The 21611-nt window shown below is 49.5% G+C and overlaps 1 protein-coding gene across 9 annotated transcripts in view; it reads left to right on the forward strand.

The window, feature by feature from the left end:
• Sply (Sphingosine-1-phosphate lyase) overlaps positions 1-21611 on the forward strand; it is a 707429-nt gene that overhangs the window by 333893 nt on the left and 351925 nt on the right. The window lies entirely within an intron of this gene.

A 21611-nucleotide genomic window follows, 5' to 3' on the forward strand; every position in this document is an offset into this window, starting at 1 on the left:
TCGATCTCTGGCACTTGCTTGGCGCGTTTTTCTGCTTAGAGGAAGGAAAATGTGAGAAAGAATGTGATGTTCAGTGAGCTTCTGCTATCTTTGTTGGTTACCAGGGCTTTTGTCTTATATATGATATATATACCAACCCCATTACTCATGACCTTGCATCTCTTAGCTGTGCGCGCCACAGGCTACTGCAGGTTCGCGCACTGCGAGGTCCATGCCGGGTGCTATGCTCACGTTTGTCTCACGACGTGTAACGTTTGCGCTGCTGCATACAAGAGCTTGACCATCCCTGTGATGCACTCTCCAATGGGTCATTTATTTGTGATTTTAGTGTGAAAAGAGAATTATATAAGAACCGATGGGATGCGTCTTTACTAACTATACAGGAGACCAATTAGTTGAAGCAAGTTACAAAATACATCGATTTGTAGCCATGAGTAGTACACCTATAAAACAAAAAAACCAAATTCAGAGCGTGGACCTACTTTTCGGCCAGCCCTCCCACGATGGTGCATCTCAGAGCAGAAGAAACAGTGTATGGGGGTTTACTAATGACGCCTGGTAGTAGGCAGACAGTCGGTATAGATAGATATCTACTAATCTCGATAGATATTGTCACGGGGTCGTGACGTGGCCAAAGACAGGAAACTTCGTGTTGGGATTTAACTGTTTATTTGGGCGAACCTGTGCCCGGTAAAGGGAAAGTCTAATTACAGCAGCAGTCTTGCACAGATAGCAGTCTCGGACTGATAGCGGCGAACACAGCGTCGGCCTTCGATCAACAACTGACAAGCGGCGAAGTGCGTCGGCATTTATACCCTTGCCGTCGAATGTTCTAGCGTTATCGCTGGCGTTGGCGTAGGTTCCAGAACAATCTGTACCGTTCGCACAGTGGGCGTGATCTTATCGAAATGATCTACTACAGTCCGGAACCTTCTCGAAACCTGCAGGCGCGGTTTGCGCTGAGAATCGTGTGGTGTTTCGGAACGATAACAAAAACTTGTGAAATGGAACGTGGCATTGCCCCCCTCTGAAAAAAGGCATCGTCCCGATGCTTTAACTAAAGATGAAGGTACAATAATAATACAAGAAAGTACAATGAATAAATTACAATACAACAATAATACAAAAAAACACTGTTTCAGTTTGTTAACGTGCATGAAACGGCTTAAGGCGCGCGACATGGACGACTTCAGGTCGCGATCGGCGTCGTTGAGAGTTCGTGATGCCGTCGGGGACAACCTCGTAATCAAGTGGGCCGAGACGTCGAACCACCTTGTATGGTCCGAAGTACCGTCGCAGAAGCTTTTCACTTAGTCCACGTCGGCGTATCGGCGTCCACACCCAAACACGTTCACCGGGCTGGTATTCCACGAACCGTCGTCGAAGGTTGTAACGGTGGCTGTCGGTTGTCTGTTGATTCTTGATACGAAGACGCGCAAGTTGTCGGGCTTCTTCGGCGCGTTGAAGGTACTCGCTCACATCGAGGTTTTCTTCGTCGGTCACGTTGGGCAACATGGCATCGAGCGTCGTTGCCGGGCTCCTTCCGTAGACCAATTTGTATGGAGATATCTGCGTCGTCTCCTGTACCGCCGTGTTGTATGCGAAGGTCACATACAGAAGAATGGTGTCCCACGTCTTGTGTTCGACATCGACGTACATTGACAGCATGTCGGTGATCGTCTTGTTAAGCCGCTCGGTGAGGCCGTTGGTCTGTGGGTGGTACGCTGTCGTCCAGCGGTGGTTTGTTTGGCTGTATGCCAAGATCGCTTGAGTTAAGTCGGCAGTGAATGCCGTTCCTCTGTCGGTGATAAGGACCTCCGGGGCGCCGTGACGTAGGACGATATTTTCGACGAAGAACTTAGCTACCTCGGATGCACTGCCTTTTGGCAGGGCTTTTGTCTCGGCGTAGCGGGTGAGGTAGTCAGTAGCTACCACGATCCACTTGTTTCCGAAAGCCGACGTCGGGAACGGCCCAAGTAGGTCCATACCAATCTGCTGGAAAGGTCGGCAAGGTGGATCAATTGGCTGCAGAAGTCCCGCTGGCCTTGTCGGCGGTGTCTTGCGTCGCTGACAGTCCCGGCATGTTCTCACATAACGAGTGACGTCGGTGGTAAGACGTGGCCAGTAGTACCTTTCTTGTATCCTCGTGAGCGTGCGGGAAACACCGAGGTGCCCTGCCGTCGGATCGTCGTGCAGGGCCTGCAGGAGTTCTGGTCGCAGAGCTGAAGGCACCACAAGGAGGTACTTAGCTCGAAGCGGTGAAAAGTTTTTCTTTTGTAGAAGACCGTTTCGTAGAAAGAACGACGCAAGTGCGCGCTTGAATACCTTCGGGACTTCGGCGGTCCTGCCTTCGAGGTATTCTATTAGGGCTTTAAGTTCCGGGTTGGCCCGCTGTCGTTCAGCGAAGTCGTCGGTAGTTATCGTTCCCAAGAAGTAGTCGTCATCCGAGTCGTCGGGTAGCAGTTGGTCGACAGGCGCACGAGAGAGACAGTCAGCGTCGGAGTGTTTTTTGCCGGACTTGTAAATGACAGTAATGTCATATTTTTGAAGTCTCAGGCTCCATCGTGCGAGGCGACCTGAAGGGTCCTTCAAGGTGGCTAGCCAACACAAGGCGTGGTGGTCGCTCACAACTTTGAAGGGCCTGCCGTAGAGGTAGGGGCGAAATTTCGACGTAGCCCAGATGATGGCGAGGCACTCCTTTTCTGTTGTGGAATAATTTGCTTCTGCTTTGGATAGCGATCGGCTGGCGTAACTAATAACCCTTTCAAGTCCGTCAGCCCTCTGCACAAGAACGGCGCCAAGACCTACGCTGCTTGCGTCAGTATGTATTTCTGTCTCAGCGAATTCGTCGAAATGGGCAAGTAACGGAGGCGTCTAGAGGCGATGTTTAAGCTCCTGGAAAGCGTGTTCCTGTGGCGTTTCCCACTTGAACTCCGAGTCGGCCTTGGTAAGGTTAGTGAGAGGATCGGCGATGCGGGCGAAGTTTTTCACGAACCGCCTATAATAGGTGCACAGGCCCAGAAATCGGCGCACGGCCTTCTTGTCAGTGGGCGGCGGGAAGTCGGCGATGGCGGCTGTTTTCCGTGGATCGGGACGAACTCCAGACGTGCTGATAACGTGCCCCAGAAACAAGAGCTCCTCATACGCAAATCTGCACTTTTCTGGCTTCAGTGTGAGTCCGGACGTCTTGATGGCTTGAAGTACAGCTTCAAGGCGCCGAAGATGCTCGTCGAAACTCGAGGAAAACACGACGACGTCGTCCAAGTACACAAGGCAAGTCTGCCACTTCAATCCTGCCAATACTGTATCCATAACGCGTTGAAAAGTTGCAGGCGCTGAGCAAAGGCCGAAGGGCATCACCTTAAACTCGAAGAGGCCGTCCGGTGTTATAAACGCCGTCTTCTCTCGGTCTCTTTCGTCGACTTCGATTTGCCAATAGCCAGTCTTGAGGTCCATTGACGAGAAGTACTTGGCGTTATGGAGCCGATCAAGGGCGTCGTCTATTCGTGGGAGAGGATACACGTCCTTTCTTGTGATTTTGTTCAGGCGGCGATAATCGACGCAGAAACGTAGGGTCCCATTCTTTTTCTTCCCCATCACCACGGGGGATGCCCACGGACTCTTGGACGGCTGGTTAATGTCATCTCGCAGCATTTCATCAACTTGTCTCTTCATTGCCTCACGTTCTCGCGTCGAAACCCTGTACGGACTCTGACGGAGTGGTCTGGCATTTTCTTCGGTTATGATTCGATGTTTCGTGATTGGGGTCTGCCGAATTTTCGATGATGACGAAAAGCAATCTTCGTATTGCAGGAGCGGGGCCTTGAGCGGTTCTTGCTTATCGTTCGGAAGTCTGGGATTGACGTCAAAGGCTATGGGAGGGGCTTGGTTCCTCTGAGCAGGTTCCGCAGAATCGGCGAGGGCGAAAGCACTGGTGGCTTCGACAATTTCTTCGATGTATGCGACCGTTGTTCCTTTGTTCACATGTTTGTACTCATTGCTGAAATTCGTGAGCATAACCGTTGCTTTGCCTCCCCGCAGCTCTGCAATTCCTCTTGCGACGCAAATATTTCGGGTGACCAACAGATGCTGACTGCCTTCAACGACGCCTTCCAAGTCAGGTGATTTAGGGGCGCCGACTGAAATAATGACGCTTGAGCGAGGCGGAATGGTGACTTGTTCTTCCAGCACATTCAAGGCATGGTGTCCTGACGGCGTGCGCGGCGGTAGTGCTTTTTCTGTGGATAACGTTATCGACCTTGTTTTTAGGTTGTTGACAGCACCATGGAGGCATAAGAAGTCCATGCCAAGGATGACATCTCTCGAGCAACGCTGTAGGACTACGAAGTCTGTAGGATAAATACGGCCGTTAATGGTGACTCTCGCTGTGCAGATTCCAGCAGGCGTTACGAGATGACCTCCGGCTGTGCGGATTTCAGGGCCCTTCCAAGCTGTCCTAACTTTGTTTAACTTCGCGGCGAACGACCTACTGATGACAGAATAGTCGGCTCCAGTATCGACGAGAGCAGTCACACTGTGGCCGTCGATAAGAACGTCGAGGTCGCTAGTTCGCCGTCTCGCATTAGAGTTAGGGCGTGGCGTCGGGTCACGGCTGCGTCGGCTTGTTCCGCTGCTTCCATGTTGCGTCGTCCGGCCACCTTCGGTAAGTGAGCTTTTGCCTTCAGGGCTTTGCCTGGTTGGTGTTGTGTTCAAAAAGCTCAGTCGCGTCGGCGCCGTCGTCGGAGGATCTTCGGTAGTTCGTCGCACAGCAACCGATCCTCCATCGGTTGCTGCCCTTAGTTTCCCGGATACGGGCCAGGAGACCGACCCCGCGTTGGGCCAGAGTACTGCCGGGGGTGCGGTGACATGCGGCGGCTGGGCGACGGCGAACGGCAAGAACTTCGTGGTGTCTATTGAGTTTCTGCCAGGTAGTCGGCGATGTCACGTGGCCGATCTCCTGGCTGCGGACGCGGTGCATTGACGGCGAAGCCACGCAGTCCCATGTGTTGGTACTGGCAACGGCGGTATGTGTGCCCGGCCTCGCCGCAGTGGTAGCAGAGCGGGCGGTTGTCAGGTGCACGCCAAATGTCCGTTTTCCTCGGTGCACTGCGCTGGCCTGCTGGGGAACGGTAGGACGTCGGTTGGGGTGGTGGTGGCGGTGGCGTCTGGCGACGGAAGTGTGACGGGGCGGCGTTTTGGCGTGGATGGGGAGGAGCGTTGTGGCGCACTGCAGCGGCGTAGCTCATAGTTTCTGGCTCGGGCGGTGGTGCTTCGAGAATTTGAAGCGATTGCCGGACTTCTTCTCGCACAATGTCGGCGATCGAATCCACTTGAGGCTGCGCCGAAGGCAACAGTTTGCGCAGCTCTTCCCGCACGATCGCTCGAATCGTTTCATGCAGGTCGTCGGAGTCACTGGCTTGAGCAGCAGCGCATTCTGGAGTCAGGCGACGATTATACTGTCTGGTGCGCATGTCCAGCGTTTTTTCGATGGTGGTCGCCTCGGATACAAATTCTTGGACGGTGTTCGGTGGATTCCTCATTAGTCCCGCGAAGAGCTCCTGTTTGACCCCTCGCATGAGGAAACGAACTTTCTTTTCCTCAGGCATGTCTGGGTCAGCGTGACGGAATAGGCGGGTCATCTCCTCTGTGAAAATTCCAACCTTTTCATTTGGTAGCTGAACCCGGGTCTCGAGTAGAGCAGCGGCCCTCTCTTCGTGAGCGACGCTCGCGAACGTTTGCAGAAATGCGCCGCAGAAGACATCCCACGTTCGGAGCGTGGTCTCCCGATTCTCTAGCCAGGTCCTCGCGGTGTCTTCCAGGTAGAAGTACACACGACGGAGCTTTTCTTCGTTGTCCCAGTGGTTGAGGGCGGCCACACGGTCGTATGTTTCTAGCCAGGTTTCCGGGTCTTCAAACGATGAGCCATGGAACGTTGGTGGTTCCCTGGGTTGATGAATGACGATCGCGGGCTGGGACGCTCCGGTTGTCATTGTCGCTGCAGTCGAGGTCATGGTCTTGGTCTTCCGCGCCTTGTCTTGTAGAAGGCCGTACTCCAGTGGGAGACCTTGCTGTCGGCGGCTCGTTCGCTGCTCTTAGTTGGCGTCGGTGTCTTCTCTGCGACGGGGGCTGGGTTCACGGCTTGACGGGGGCGTCCGGTACATGAACGAAGCAGCACCTTCACCAGATGTCACGGGGTCGTGACGTGGCCAAAGACAGGAAACTTCGTGTTGGGATTTAACTGTTTATTTGGGCGAACCTGTGCCCGGTAAAGGGAAAGTCTAATTACAGCAGCAGTCTTGCACAGATAGCAGTCTCGGACTGATAGCGGCGAACGCAGCGTCGGCCTTTGATCAACAACTGACAAGCGGCGAAGTGCGTCGGCATTTATACCCTTGCCGTCGAATGTTCTAGCGGCGTTATCACTGGCGTTGGCGTAGGTTCCAGAACAATCTGTACCGTTCGCACAGTGGGCGTGATCTTATCGAAATGATCTACTACAGTCCGGAACCTTCTCGAAACCTGCAGGCGCGGTTTGCGCTGAGAATCGTGTGGTGTTTCGGAACAATAACAAAAACTTGTGAAATGGAACGTGGCAATATCAATACTAATCGCTCCTGTGTTGCACTTTTTTTTTTATAATTAGTTGGTGTTTCCATTGTATCACAATTTGTGTTATGTTGTATTCAACTATTGTATATGCCCTCCTGCTATGATCCTTTTGGGATTGGCAGTATTTACAAATAAATAAATAAATGAATAAATATGCTCGAACAGCTCAGCATTTCCAGCTTGTGCACACTGCTTGCGCTTCGCACCAATAGATGGTCCCACGGGTGATTTCCTAGATAATTCACCCCCTACAATAGCCCGGCGATGAAGACGAGCCGTTCTGGTGACTCAAGGTGACGAGACAACAAAAGGGTCATAGCAGGGCTTGAGGCGAATGACGTGGACCGTCTCACGACCAAGGCGACGCTTGTCTGTGGATGGCTTGAGCAGCTCACTCACATAGGTGACAGAAGAGAGGCAGTGGATGACGCAGTAAGAGCCAGTATACTTCTGGCTCTTACTGCGTCTCATGCCTCTCTTCCGGAGTCTCATGCCTCTGCAAATGCTTAAATTGTTAATAAATTTCTATGTCATTATACAAGTGTATACAGCGCAATTCACTGTATCCGCATGCATTTTGTGTCTGTTTTTGAGTTGTTTTATTGATATCGTTTAGTTGTGAATTTTTACGAGAGTGACCTCTAATTCTTGAAATGTGTTATGTAAACTTCTTATGCTATTTATGTTTGAATTTTGTGTGTACAATTGCAGGTTGCTTGAAATCAATGTATTGAATATATATATTGTTTGCCAGTGCTGATGTTTAAGCTTTGCACTGTCACGGACTGCAGAGGGACAAGGGCCTTTGTCAGGCTGTTCGCCTTTAGCCCTTTGCCCCTGCAGTGAGCTCTGTATCCGGCTTACTGTAAATAAAGTACTACTACTACTACTACTTCGGTGCGAACTTGGGAGTTAGTCCAGGAGAGCGGATAGGCATCGAAGCCACATGAGAGAACCGATGGGGAAAGTGTCCCCTAGCAGATCACAGTCATGGCAATCTTTTTGGAGGGCTTGATTATTCTCTGTGAATGAGCGGGCAAGCCAACGACACTCTTTGGCATACTCGGTCATTTCAGAAACTGGGCTGAACTCGGAGGCATCAGCCATTTACGCAGCCATTTTTACCAGCAGCCATTTTTACGACCCGCCACTTGATAGCTGCGACAGTATAGCATTCTATCCTGTATGGCGAAATGTGATGCTTGGCGGCGAAGAGCACGTTGGTATCAGGAAGTTGATGTGGAGCATGTTCAAAAGCGAGACAACCCAAGGGTCCTGTTGTTGTTCAGATGGCATGTCTATGATGGTAATGGCAAAGAGGAGAAAGTTAAGGGCTGAGATTTCCGAGTCATCAGATTTCACGTGTGATCGTGAATGTGCATCCAAGTCGGCGTGCTTTGTTCCGATCGGTAGACAATCTGAATGTCGAATTCTTGGAGGTGTAGTGCCCAATGCCCAAGGTGACCAGAAGGATCTTTCAGTGACGCCAACCAACATAGCGTGTGATGGTTAGTCACGACGTCGAAAGTTTGGCCATACAAATAGAGGTGAAACTTATTTAATGCCCACACAATTGCGAGGCACTCTTTTTGGGTTACAGAGTAGTTGGGTTCTACCTTAGTGAGGGCGCAGCTGGCATGGGTGACCTCATACTGCATAAAACCTGGTTTGCGTTGCGCGAGTACTGCACCAAGGCTGACGCCACTTGCATCCGTGTGTACTTTGGTTGGTGCAGAAGGGTCATAATGGCACAGGACGTGCGGCAAAGTTAGGAGTTGGCGCAGTGTTGTGAAAGATACTAGACTGGCTGGTGTCCAATTCGAAAGGTCCGCAGGGCCAGCAAGCAGCTTGGTAAGCAGTGTGATGATGGAAGCAAAGTTCTGGACAAACCAACGAAAATACAAGCACAGGCCCACAATGCTCTATAGTTCTTTAAGTGTAGTCGGCTTTGGAAATTCGGCACCAGCGCAAAGTTTGTCACAGTTGCAAGGATGTCGTCATTGAAGACGATATGAACAAGTTTAGTGAGCTGTTCAGGGCCAAAGTGACATTGCTGCAAGTTAAACTGAAGCTTGGTGCTGTAAAATCTTACGTAGATGAGTGAGATGCGAAGTGAAATCTAGTGAAAAGAACACAACGTCGTCAAGATAGCATAAGCATATGTTCCATTTGAGACCACATAAAATGCTGTCCATCATTCGCTCAAATGTGGTGGGTGCATTGCAATGTCCGAATGGCATTACGCTAAATTCATAAAAGCCATCTTGTGTGACGAACGCTGTTTTCGGAAGGTTAGACTCGGCCATTGGAACCTGCCAATAAGCGGGACGCAGGTTGAGCGAGGTAAAAGTTCGGCACTTTGGAGACAATCGAGGGCTTGTATATGCGGGGAAGAGAGTATAAACATCTTTCCTTGTAATATTGTGGCGCATACCTGGAAAGAAAAGGAAGATGGGTGAACGTGCTGGCCGCCCCAAGCTGGAGCAAGAGGGAAGATGAGGACGCTGCGATCATCAACCTGTTGGCCGCTCCGGCGCTTCTCTTCGCGACCAAAATAAATGGCCTCTTCAGCTGTGTACGCCCTGGTGCTCTTTGTGCGTAACAGACTGGTGGAGGTGCGGGGTAAGACAAACCCAACGACGGGAGCTTCACTACCAGGACTTCACCGCAGCCGTCGCCTTGCCGGACTCCTGCCTGCGCCGATCGTAATGGCCCAAGATCAGCCATCTAACCCTTCAAGGCCAACTCTAATATGTTTCGTGCCATACTACTGAGTCCCACCAACTTTCGGAAGAAAATCTGGAGAAGATGTTGACGCGTGGGTCGTTCAGTACAAGCCAGTCAGCAAGTCCAACAGCTGGGATGCCGACGGTCAGCTCACTAATGCGGTCTTTCGCCTTACGCATACTATGCTCGTGTGGTAGGAAAACCACGAGAACACACTGACGACGTGGGACGTTTTCGTTGCAGAGCTGGAAGCATGTTTCGCCAACTCGAGCGTCAAAAGGAAGCGAACTGAGCAGACATTGTCTCAACGCGCGCAGCTTCCAGGTGATGCATGCACCACGTATATGGAGGATGTGCCGAAGCTCTACAAGGTGGTCGATTCTCAGATGTCAGAAGAAGACAAAGTAGGACATTTGGTGAAAGGCATAGCTAAGGTTGTCTATAATTTACTCATCAGAAAGGAGCAGCTGAGCTCGGTGTCGACGTCATTTGGCATTGCCGAACTTTCGAACAGCTCAAAATGCGCAGGATTGCTCCAAAGTTCGGCCCGCTCACAAAGGTTAGAACGGTTGCCAGCATCCACTCGAGCTCCTTCCCAGACCTGTCCTCGACGATTCGACAGATTGCTCGCGAACTTTTTCGCTATGAAGAGCAGACATATTCAGCAGTCGATCCCCATTATGTATACGATCAACATTCGGTATATACGCCACGTTAGGCTGTGATTGCACCGCCGCCTTCTACGACCTCTTGGCAATCAATGGTTAGTGCAGCAGCTGTTGAGTACAGCGCACCCCCACAGCCAAGGAAAACACCACGCTTGCCAGCTCCTCGTTATGATTGGCACCCTCAGCGTTCGCCTTCTTCGCAACGCTCGGTCTATCCCTGATATACGGGACGAACCAACCCACTACGCTAGGAAAGACTATGTTCGATTCATCAACGAACAAACAGTGTTTCGACCTATCGCAGTTTGCTACTCCTGTGGTGTCCCAGGACATATTTCACGATTTTGCAACCATCGACTTGTAGCCCCACGGTATTGCCACCCACCACACTTTGCACGACCTTCCGAACGACTTCGCGATGACCTGCGAGCAACGTACTATGGCCCACCACAACACTTTACACGATCGTCTGATCGGCCACACGACGGCTTGAGGGCAACACACCTGCTACCTCGCGACGACTACTGGACACACAGCTTCCAAAATCACTCCCTTACACAAGACTGGAGCTTCACGCCTCCATCGCCTTGTGTTCCCCGTTCTCTGTCACTGCGGCGTTGCAACATGTCTCCTTTGCCGCAAAAAAACTAGCAAGCGCGGCCAATGGAGCTGAGGTCGCTGGAGATGTGCTTATATCAGAAATACCTCCTGTGATGCTTAAGAACAAAGTGTGTGTTTTTGTTGACAATGTGCCTGTGATGGCTTTGGTAGACACGGGGGCAACAATTTCTGTCTTGAGTGCGTGTTTTAAACATACCTTGGGACGGAAGGTTTTATTCAAGGGGAATCAAGCTTGGAACACTGTCGAAATTTGGGCTTGTTGGTGCATTGTGACGACTGAAAATAGCGCTAAAACACGAGGACACAAGAAGAGGACACACAGCACAGGCGCTAACTTCCAACATAAAGTTTATTACCACCGCACGCTCGCCTATATCACAAAAAAAATATCACATGACATGAAAGATGCGCACAAAAAATTAATTTCTTAGAAAATACAATTCTTTATCACTAAGCGTAAGAGAGGGAGTGCTGACGCACTTAGACCCCAGTGAAGCGATAGCCTCAGCCTCAATAATCTCTCTAGTAAGCTTATCGAACATTCTCTTGATAACTGTGCATGCATTGAATATCGGCGCGCAGCCGCAGGATTTACAATGTATGGCCAACCAACTCCCCTGACCGTTTTTCACATTATTACAATGTTCTCTTAATCGATCATTAAGGCAACGGCCCGTCTGTCCAATGTACTCTTTACCACAAGAAAGCGGGATGCGATAAACAACGCATATGATGCAGGGGACATAAACAGTTCGATGCTTCTTACTACACCCTTTGGGTTTTTCGTCACGGTTATGAAGGCCACAAAGGCTGACCAACTTCTTGGGAGCCGAAAAGACAACCCTAACTTCAGAGCGCTTAGCTAATTTCTTTAGGTTGTGCGATATCTTGTGAAAATACGGTATGACGACTAGGTGCTTCGGTTTCTCGGCATCACGACTCGCTGTACATCCTGGGTTGCGAAGCGTGACGAAAAACCCAAAGGGTGTAGTAAGAAGCATCGAACTGTTTATGTCCCCTGCATCATATGCGTTGTTTATCGCATCCCGCTTTCTTGTGGTAAAGAGTACATTGGACAGACGGGCCGTTGCCTTAATGATCGATTAAGAGAACATTGTAATAATGTGAAAAACGGTCAGGGGAGTTGGTTGGCCATACATTGTAAATCCTGCGGCTGCGCGCCGATATTCAATGCATGCACAGTTATCAAGAGAATGTTCGATAAGCTTACTAGAGAGATTATTGAGGCTGAGGCTATCGCTTCACTGGGGTCTAAGTGCGTCAGCACTCCCTCTCTTACGCTTAGTGATAAAGAATTGTATTTTCTAAGAAATTAATTTTTTGTGCGCATCTTTCATGTCATGTGATATTTTTTTGTGATATAGGCGAGCGTGCGGTGGTAATAAACTTTATGTTGGAAGTTAGCGCCTGTGCTGTCTGTCCTCTTCTTGTGTCCTCGTGTTTTAGCGCTATTTTCAGTCGTCACAAGCTTGGAAGTTTTGCGGAATGAGTGGTGAGGCACTGCATACTGTTGGTGTGTGTCAAGCTGACGTGTTTCTCAGCGGCCACGTTATCCCAACGGAGTTCGTAATTATTCCGCAGGCGACACATGATGTTATTTTGGGTATGGACTTTTTGAGGGAGTGTGGTGCGACTGGCAACTGCCGCACAGGGACGATATTCTAGAGTGATCACGTTCTGCCAGCACTCTCAAAATACCCTGTGGATAGTGAGACGGCATTGTGTGTCTGTGGCGACACTGTCATATCACCATTAACAACCGTTCGTGTACCTGTTCGTTGCAGCAACAGCAATTAGAACCAGTGTACACCAACTGCATGAAAAATGATGTTGATCCCTCATTGTGTCTGTCGATTGCTCCACAGAGCCCGTGATGTTGCCAGATGGTCTAAAGTTAGCCGTAGTCAGTAAACAACACAAGGCCTTATTGTTGACCGAACTTAGAGATGCACCGGAAGAGCATCGTAGTCACAGTTTGGAAACAGCTCTTCTGTCAATTGTGAATAAGTCGCTAAACACAAGTGAACGCCCAAAATTGGTGAATATACTTTCGAAGCACATTCCTGCATTCGACTTTGCGCAGAAAGACAAAGCGCCCTTAATCCCTGCTTCTCGGACATGTCACACTATCAACTCGGGTTTGGTCAATCCGCTTAGACAAAAGCCATACAGTGTTTCATCATTCGAGAGGTGGATTACGAATGAGCAGGTGAAGGAAATGATTCAAAATGGAGTCATTCAAGAGTCGGCGAGTTCATGGGCAGCTCCAGTGATTCTCGTTAAAAAAGAAAGACGGATCCTTGAGATTTTGCGTAGATTATCACCGATTGAATGCTGTAATGAAAAAAAAAAAAAAAAACGTGTACCCACTTCCACGTATTGATGATGCCATCGACTGTCTACATTCCGCCTCTTACTTTTCCTCTGTAGACTTAAGATCGGGCTACTGACAAATTCTCATGCATCCTGAAGATAAAGAAAAGGCAGCCTTTGTAACCCCTGATGGCCTTTTTGAATTCGTGATGCCATTTGAACTATGCAACGCACCGGCAACGTTCGAGCGATTTATGGACACTGTTCTTCGTGGTTTGAATTGGAGAATTCGAATGTGCTATCTCAACGACGACGTCATCTGTGGCCGCACTTCAGCGAACACAATTCACATTTGGATACTGTACTGACTTCCATAAGAAACGTTGGCCTTGTTCTCGGACACCTAATCGATCAGGATGGCATCCGTCCAGATCCCTAAAAGACAGCAGCCGTTGAAGCGTTCAGTGCACCATGCTCTGTTAAGGAGCTTCGTAGTTTTTTTGGGCTTTGCTCCTATTTTCGCCGCTTTATACCTAAACTTGCCGATGTCGCGTATCCGCTAACATGTTTGCTACAGAAGAATATTCCCTTCGAGTGGACTCCGAAGTACGACTCCTCTTTTCGTCAACTGAAGTTCCTCCTGGCATCGCGGCCTGTTCTTCAACATTTCAACCCATCAGCTCCAACAGAACTGCTCATGAATGCCAGCAGCATAGGAATCGGTGCCGTCCTAGTTCAACGCTACGGTAACCACGAGCACGTGATTGCATACGCAAGTTGCTCCTTGGGTAGGCCCAAGCAGAATTATACTGTCACAGAATAAGAATGCCTCGTGGTAGTATTTGCAACGGTCTTACCTATTGGACGCCCTTTTACAGTTGTCACCGACCACCACTCATTGTGTTGGCTCGTCAACCTTCGGGACCCTTGTGGCGGTCTAGCGCGCTGGGCACAGTATAGGTTCATAGTCTCGTATAAAAGCGGTCGACGACACGCCGACACAGATTGCCTTTCGCACATGTCGCTGAGCACTACAGAGTCTGAAGCCGAGGACCTCGACCACCTCGTAGCTTCTGTGTTACCAAAGTTTCCAGACCTCAGTACTTCCAAAGACGAATAGCGAAAGGACACCAGACTGATATCGCTGTGCACAGCTCCTACGGCATGGCATTTCTGCATACGCAAAGGACTCCTGTATAAGAAGAACTTGTCCAGCACAGGCGCACGTTTTCTTTTGGTGGTGCGGGAAAGTCTTCAGACAGCGATTTCAAGTGCTATGCACGACCATCCTCCGTCCTGACATTTAGGCTCTGCACGGACGCTCTATTGTGCTAAAAAACGCTTTTATTAGCCGGGATTGCGACAGTCCGTCGAAGTGCATGTGGCCAGCTGCACGCAGTTTCAACACCACAAACGCCCATCTACTGCTCCGACTGGTCTTCTACAGCCCTTGCCACTTCCAAACACACCTTTCCAACAGGTGGGCATTGACCTCGTGGGCCCTTTTTCAAAGTCGGCGATGGGCAATCGCTGGATAATTGTATGTGTCGATTACCTCACGCGCAACTGCGAGACGGCGGCCATACCAACCGCAACTGCCAGCGACGTCTCTGTGTTCCTGCTGCAGCACGTTACCCTCCGACAGGGCCTACCTCACGTGATCATCGGTGATCGTGGACGACAATTCACGGCAGGTATAGTAGAAGAACTGCTTCGATTGAGTGAGTACCACCTTCGTCACTCGTCACTATGCCATTCGCAAATAAATGGGCTCACCGAGTGCACTAATTGAAGAATTGTATACATGCTCTTTATGTATGTGGCATTTGACCATAAGAACTGGCATGATGTGCTACAATTTATAACGAACGCGTTCAACACCGCTAAGCACGAGACAACAGGTTATAGCCCCCTTTTTTTTATGTGCGCACGACCGCCGCGACACACTCTCGATACAGTTTTGCCATTCTCTACGCACGAGAACCTCTCTGTCGTCGAAATCCTCTGCCTTGCAGAAGAGGCGTGTCGTATTGCTCGTCTACGCACTTTGGCATCACAGGAAAAAATCGAAGGCACGGTACGACGTCCACCACCGGCCTGTAACTTACCATCCAGGCAACTTAGTGTGCCTCTGGACTTCGGTACGAAGATGCGGGTTATGCCAATAGTTCTTGGCCACATATGACGGATCGTTTGTTGTTCTCAACAAAATCACGGAAGTCACGTACACAATAGCGCGCCTCAGGAGAAGGGGTAAAAGAGCCGCTAAAACCCAAGCAGTTCATGTCGCTCAACTAAAGTTGTACACACCAAGGTGAATCAATTACCTCGTCCGGCGGGCTTCGTCTGCGAGGGGAGGAATGTTGCGCATGCCTGGAAAAAAAAAACGAAGATGGGTGAACGTGCTGGAGCAAGATGAAAGATGATGACACTGTGATCATCAACTTGTTCGCCACTCCGGCTCTTTTCTTCGCGACCAAAATAAATGGCCCCTTCAGCCGTGTACGTCCTAGTCCTCTTTGTGCGTAACAATATTGTTTAGGCACCTGTAGTCTGTGCAGAACCAGATGGAACCATCTTTTTTCTTGACAATTACAACCAGGGACAATCAAGGACTACAAGAAGGCTTGACGACTCCACGCTGTAGCATGCCGTGTATTTCGAAAAAAACGTCTCTACAGGACCGCCAGTCAATCCAAGAACCCTTTAGCGTGAGAAAAATGACATCACTGCACCAAAAAATGTATTCGGGAACTACAACAAGCTAAAGACAAATATTTTCCTTGTGATCTACTATCTATCCTCCGCTCAAATCCTTGTAAATTCTGGCGCATACTCTCTCAAAAAAATCTAAATGCTAACATAGATCTTCTAGACCCAGACGGCGAACTAATAGACACAAAAAACGTTGCCACCGCCTTAAATGACTACTTTTCGTCTGTATTTTTTACCCCTAACACTGCCCAGCCCACATGACTACCTATCCGTTCCCCCGGCACTGTGTCCTCCGAAATAGCATTTAAACCTGAAGGAATCGTTAAACTAATCACTGGCCTTAAGATATCTTCAGCACCAGGATGTGACCAAATAACCCCCAAACTTTTAGTTAACACCGTCACAGTGGTTATTCAGATTCTTTCCTCATCTTCATGCGGTCCATTGAAACAAGCGAAATTCCAGACGATTGGAGGAGAGGCTGAATAGTCGCGATCTTCAAAACCAGAGAATGAACTAATCTAGCAAAATACCGCCCTATTTCCCTGACTAACATTCTCTCTAAATTACTGGAACACATATCTTCTCACATCGCGACTCACCTTGAATCAATAAATTTCTTCTATAACCACCAGCACGGTTTCCGAAAGCACTTCTCATGCGAGACCCAATTGGCAGAGTTTACCCCCGACCTACTAAAAAGCATGGATGATAACCTTCAGATTGATGCCATATTCCTTAATTGTTCTAAAGCTTTTGATCGCGTACCAGATAATATATTACTTAGCAAAATTTATTCACTTGGCATTGCACGGAATATTGTCTCCTGGTTTGAACACTTCCTCTCGAACCGTAAACAATTCACCTCTGCTAATAATCATAACTCCTCTTTAACTAGCGTATCATCAGGCGTATCTCAGGGCGCGGGCTTATCACCCCCTCTATTTTTAATATTCATAAACGACCTGCCCACAAACATTCAAACAAAACTACGATTGTTTGCGAAGGACTGTGTCATATAATCCCCCATTCACAACATTGAAACCAGCACTAAACTACAACAAGACCTCAACACAGTTGCGCTATAGTGCCAAGACTGCCAAGTTGCGCTATGGTGCCAAACCTAACCAAATGCAAATTGATGTCATTTTCCCGTAAGCACGCCACTGTTCATCATACCTACTTTATCAATTCGCTTCCTCTCGATTCGGCTTCATCGTACAGGTATCTCGGTGTGCACATGTACCCAACTCTTTCATTTGCGCCGCATGTGCAGTCCATCTGCTCAGGCGTTCTGTGCACGCTTGGATTTCTGCGCCATAATCTAAAATCAGCATCTTCTGACATTAAAAAACTAGCATACTTATTATACATACGCCCAAAGCTCGAATATGCATCGTCCATATCCATCTCAGGCATGTCTCGCTAACGAACTAGAATCAGTCTAAAACCACGCTGCTTGCTTTATAACCTCACAGTTCTCCAGAGAAATCAGCGTCACTGCCCTAAAAAAATCAATCCAACTATCATCTCTCGTGTCACGCCGCCTGATCTCGCGCCTATGCCTCCTGCACAGTTTTTTTTTCCGCTCAAAATCAAGACACGAACATTTACAGCCCCCTAACAGAACTTCTCGCATTAACCATTCTATCTTTATTGCACCAATCAACGGCCGTACATCTGCAATGAACGACTCCTTTTTCCCCCAAGCAATTACACTTTGGAATCGCCTCCCTGACTCCATAGTTGCCACACCTGACCGCACATCATTCCGCGCAAAATTGGAATCCCACTTTGATTCCATCGAATAACCCATGGCTATAGATATATCCTACCAGCATACTGTATGGATAATTTTTTTTGCCATGTTGTTTGTAGTCTAATTCCCAGTCAAACCTTTATTTTGTTTATTGTTTGATTAGTTTTTGTTGTCATTCTTGACCAAACTACCATATGCGTATTTAGAACTGTATTGTTTATAATAATTTGCTCACTTTGAAAATTATGCCCTCACAGTGTATTTGTTCCCCCCCTTATATAATGTCCTCGTGTCTTTAAAGATGCAATAAATGAAATATATGAAATTTGTTCTGTAATTACAGGATGTTCACCGGCGACACACGATAGGGGAACTGGTGCAAGGGAGTACTCTTCCCCTTGTCAGTTGTGTGAACAACGGTGTTCATTTGACCTAGCGCCACGTGGGAAAGTGAAACGAACGCCTAAATTCGTGCAACAGGGTGAGAAGCTGCTCGCGTTGATCCGGGGCGAGATGGCTGTCAATATAATAGTGAAATGTATTAGAAGACATGCTGTTCGAGGCAAGGTGAGCAGCCAACGCGTTCAGCTCCATATTTGGCTTGGTGTCAGAAGAAATCAGCAGGCACGAAAACATCTTCATCGATAGGCTGAATGCGTCTGAGCATCTCGTTACGACGCAAACTGAGAGGGCACGAGTTGGGATTGAAAGTAAATATTCCGGTGGTGTCGTCAACGAGCGCTAAAACGGCGAATGGGAGCGATGTGTGGTGGTGGCTACCAAAGATGTCACACGTCATGAACAAGGCGGTAGCGTCAGAAAGTGAAGCACAGTAGGCATGAACAGACTGGGCGCAGAAAGGAGGGAGGTCAATGTCTGTCGCGACGACAAAGTTGGCAACACTAGAGATGGCCGCATCAACTGAAGGCTGTAAAGGGTAGGAAGGATGAGTAGATGATGGCAGGTACGGCGGGTATCTCTTTAGGGTAACTGGCACCCCGCCGTCGTTCACATAGCCGATCTTCGCCAGGGAGGAGACACAATAAAAGAGACTGAACGAAAGATTTATTTATATTATTTAAGAAGGATAGAGACTGTACAGGGATCCAGAAGATCCCGCATTATGTACAACAGAGGTTCAGGTCATGATTCAGCAAGATTTAGCTCAATTTACAAAGATGCTTTGGCTCTTATAGCCTACCGCCACCGCCGTCCAAAAAAGGCGCTGATCACTCTTGCCACACAGCAGGGGTTGAAGTCTTAGTGGTACACCCACCAGAAAGGGTGCAGATATTGCACCACTCGGCTAAGCGAAACGGTCCAATGGTAACAGGAACGCACCACACTAACATGCACCTGGCCCACGCCTTGAAGGCACCGCAGGGCGAGGAGGTAGAGTTCGGAAAGGGAAAGTTGCACTCCTTCGGGGAGATGGCCGCTAACTCGACGGTCAACAGCGGTCCACGCTACTTTCAGCTTCAGGCAGTCCCAACGCTCGATTCCGGTGAACGGTCTCTTCGACACGCTCCCACGCTTCCAGGCTGTCGGTGCGCCGAGATCTCTGCTGTCTCTCACTTCAAGCTGTCTCTCACTTCAATCGTACACGCGGCGGTCGCGGTCTTGGCGGATTTTCAGAATGCCAGGCACTACATAGTGTAAGTGCTACCAGCTGAACTGCAGCGTTACGCCTCAATAACGATTTCTTCCGACTTCTGTCAATCTGGTGGAGGGGACACGAGCAACGCGTGGGAAAGAGTGGCGATGTCCTCTTTGGGCTTGGTCCCGTGCGGCGTTTAGCTACTGTGGCTTTTCTTCGAGGACCATGTCGACACTCTTGTCCACGAAAAGCTCTGAATCTCCCTCTTGCATTCTGTTGCGAGAACTTGTGCCATGGCCTATCGTTTCGCTGTCTGTGCCTTACTGTACACCACAAAGCACCTTTCTTTGAACTGGTCGGTAAACTACTCTTCCGTCGTTCGCCCGGCTGATTGCTATCTCTTTCATCCCTTCGCTTTGTCACTCGCGTACGCTTCTTCCTTTTACGGCGACGTTTGCAACCGACCTTCCCCTCATTGCTTTGATATTGGTCCCGGGTTGAGTCATAGGCAGTATTACAGCTCAAGGGCGCACCATGAAACTTGCTGTTAATAGAACGGGAAGACTGGCACTTTCTAGGTGATGTAATTTGCGAACCGGCGTTCTTTCTACTTTTGGTCTGGCTGCTCCCACGCATGCAAACCGGCTTTGACGCTGATGCAGAACTCCTGGTCCTACTTGCTACGCTAAAAGTTTTTGTGCCTTTTTCCCGCGTATTTTTTTTTTCTCTCGCGCGGCTTTCTGACGTCTCTTGCGTCTGCGCCGCTTCTTGCGACTCGTTTCCGAGCTTCCCGATCGCACTTCCAGCACTCACCACAGCACAGCACCACAATGTGAAGTTCATCTCGCCGCTTCCAACCTGTTGTTAAGGGTAGGAAAGATGAGTAGATGATGGCAGGTACGGCGGGTATCTTTTTAGGGTAGCTGGCACCCTGCCGTCTTCCACATAGGCAATCTTCACCAGTGAGGAGACGCGTTAAAAAAGACTGAATGAAAGATTTATTTACATTATTTAAGAAGGATAGAGACTGTACAGGGATCCAGAAGATCTCGCATTATGCACAACAGAGGTTCATTCAGCTCACATGATTCAGCAAGATTCAGCTCAATTTACAAAAATGCTTCGGCTTTTATAGCCCACCGCCACCGCCGTCCGAAGGAGGCGCTGATCGCTCTTGCCACACAGCAGGGGACGAAGTCTTAGTGGTCCACCCACCAGAAAGGGTGCAGATATTGCACCACTCGGCTGGGCGAAACGGTCCAATGGTAACAGGAACGCACCACACAAACACGCACTTGGCCCACGCCTCGAAAGCACCGCAGGGCAAGAAGGTAGAGTCCGGAGAGGGAAAGTTACGCTCCTTCGGGGAGATGGCCGCTAACTCGACGGTCAACAGCGGTCCACGCTACTTTCAGTTTCAGGCAGTCCCAATCCTCGATTCCGGTAAACGGTCTCTTCGATGCGCTCCCACGCTTCCGGGCTGTCGGTGCGCCGAGATGGCCTCGCGTAGTTGACAAAAGCAGACAGAGTCTTAAGGGCGGCTGCCACAGTGGGGCCATTCCTCTGCAGTACGAGCCCGTTCAACAAAAGGCTTGCCTCGCGAAGCTTTCGTTGAGATCCGACTGCTTCCCGAAACGTCTACCAAATAGCGTCTTGCAGACTGGGGACCGATGGGGTTGAGAGCCTCCCCAGTAGACCGGCTTACGCACAATGGCGTCTGCCCAGACGAACTGCCGGTCCAAACGTAACAAGGCGCATCACGAAAGGGTGCCAGTTCAACTTCGGCCCTAGCGCAGTTGACGGCAGTATAATGGCTTGATAAGAAATTCCACTCTAGGATGACATCGTGGGAGCATGAAGCCAACACGAGAAATTCAATGGCAAACAACACGTCTCGAACTTACCACATTGCTAAGAGAAACCATCGTCACTTTACTAAGAGAGTGGCAGAGTCTTTGACTGATCACAGATATCGCAGCACCAGTATCGATGAGCGATGAGATTAGTGGGGGACAGGCGAGGACTTAAACGAATAGACGATGACGCAGCTCACGCCTCCGGGGCTGGAGCAGTTAGTTTTCTGTCTCAATGGAGGTGGGTCGCCGACGCATACAGGTGCAAAAGGCGATACAGTACGACGTGTTAAAGGGAACGTGAGCGGGAAGTAGAACGTCGAGAATGGGAAGTTCAGCTACCAGAAACAGCTTGCATAAGGCGCGTAACCTTCAGGTGACTTATGAGTTGCGGGGCAAGGAGGCCTAAACAAGTAGTCAGGATATCTCAGTGCCTTCGGGTTTACTGCGAAGCGCCGACAACATAGGCAGGCAACGTGACCTGGAATTTCGCAAAAGTAGAATATGAGCTAGTTGTCAGCAGTGCGAGAGGGATTTCCGGAGTGCTGCTGTTTAGCTGGAAATGGCCCGGTGGACGATTGCACAGGTTGTAGGGTATACAATGGCAGACGACGTGGCGGTTGGGGTGGCTGTGGTGATAGCGCCCAGGCGCATCAAGTGTCCGCGTTATCTGGCGCTGTCGCCCGCAATTGTAAAGTGTCGTTTGTACGTGACGTCATTGGTCACAT

The sequence above is a fragment of the Rhipicephalus microplus genome, unplaced genomic scaffold, assembly GCF_043290135.1.
Source record: "Rhipicephalus microplus isolate Deutch F79 unplaced genomic scaffold, USDA_Rmic scaffold_34, whole genome shotgun sequence".
Lineage (NCBI taxonomy): Eukaryota > Metazoa > Arthropoda > Arachnida > Ixodida > Ixodidae > Rhipicephalus > Rhipicephalus microplus.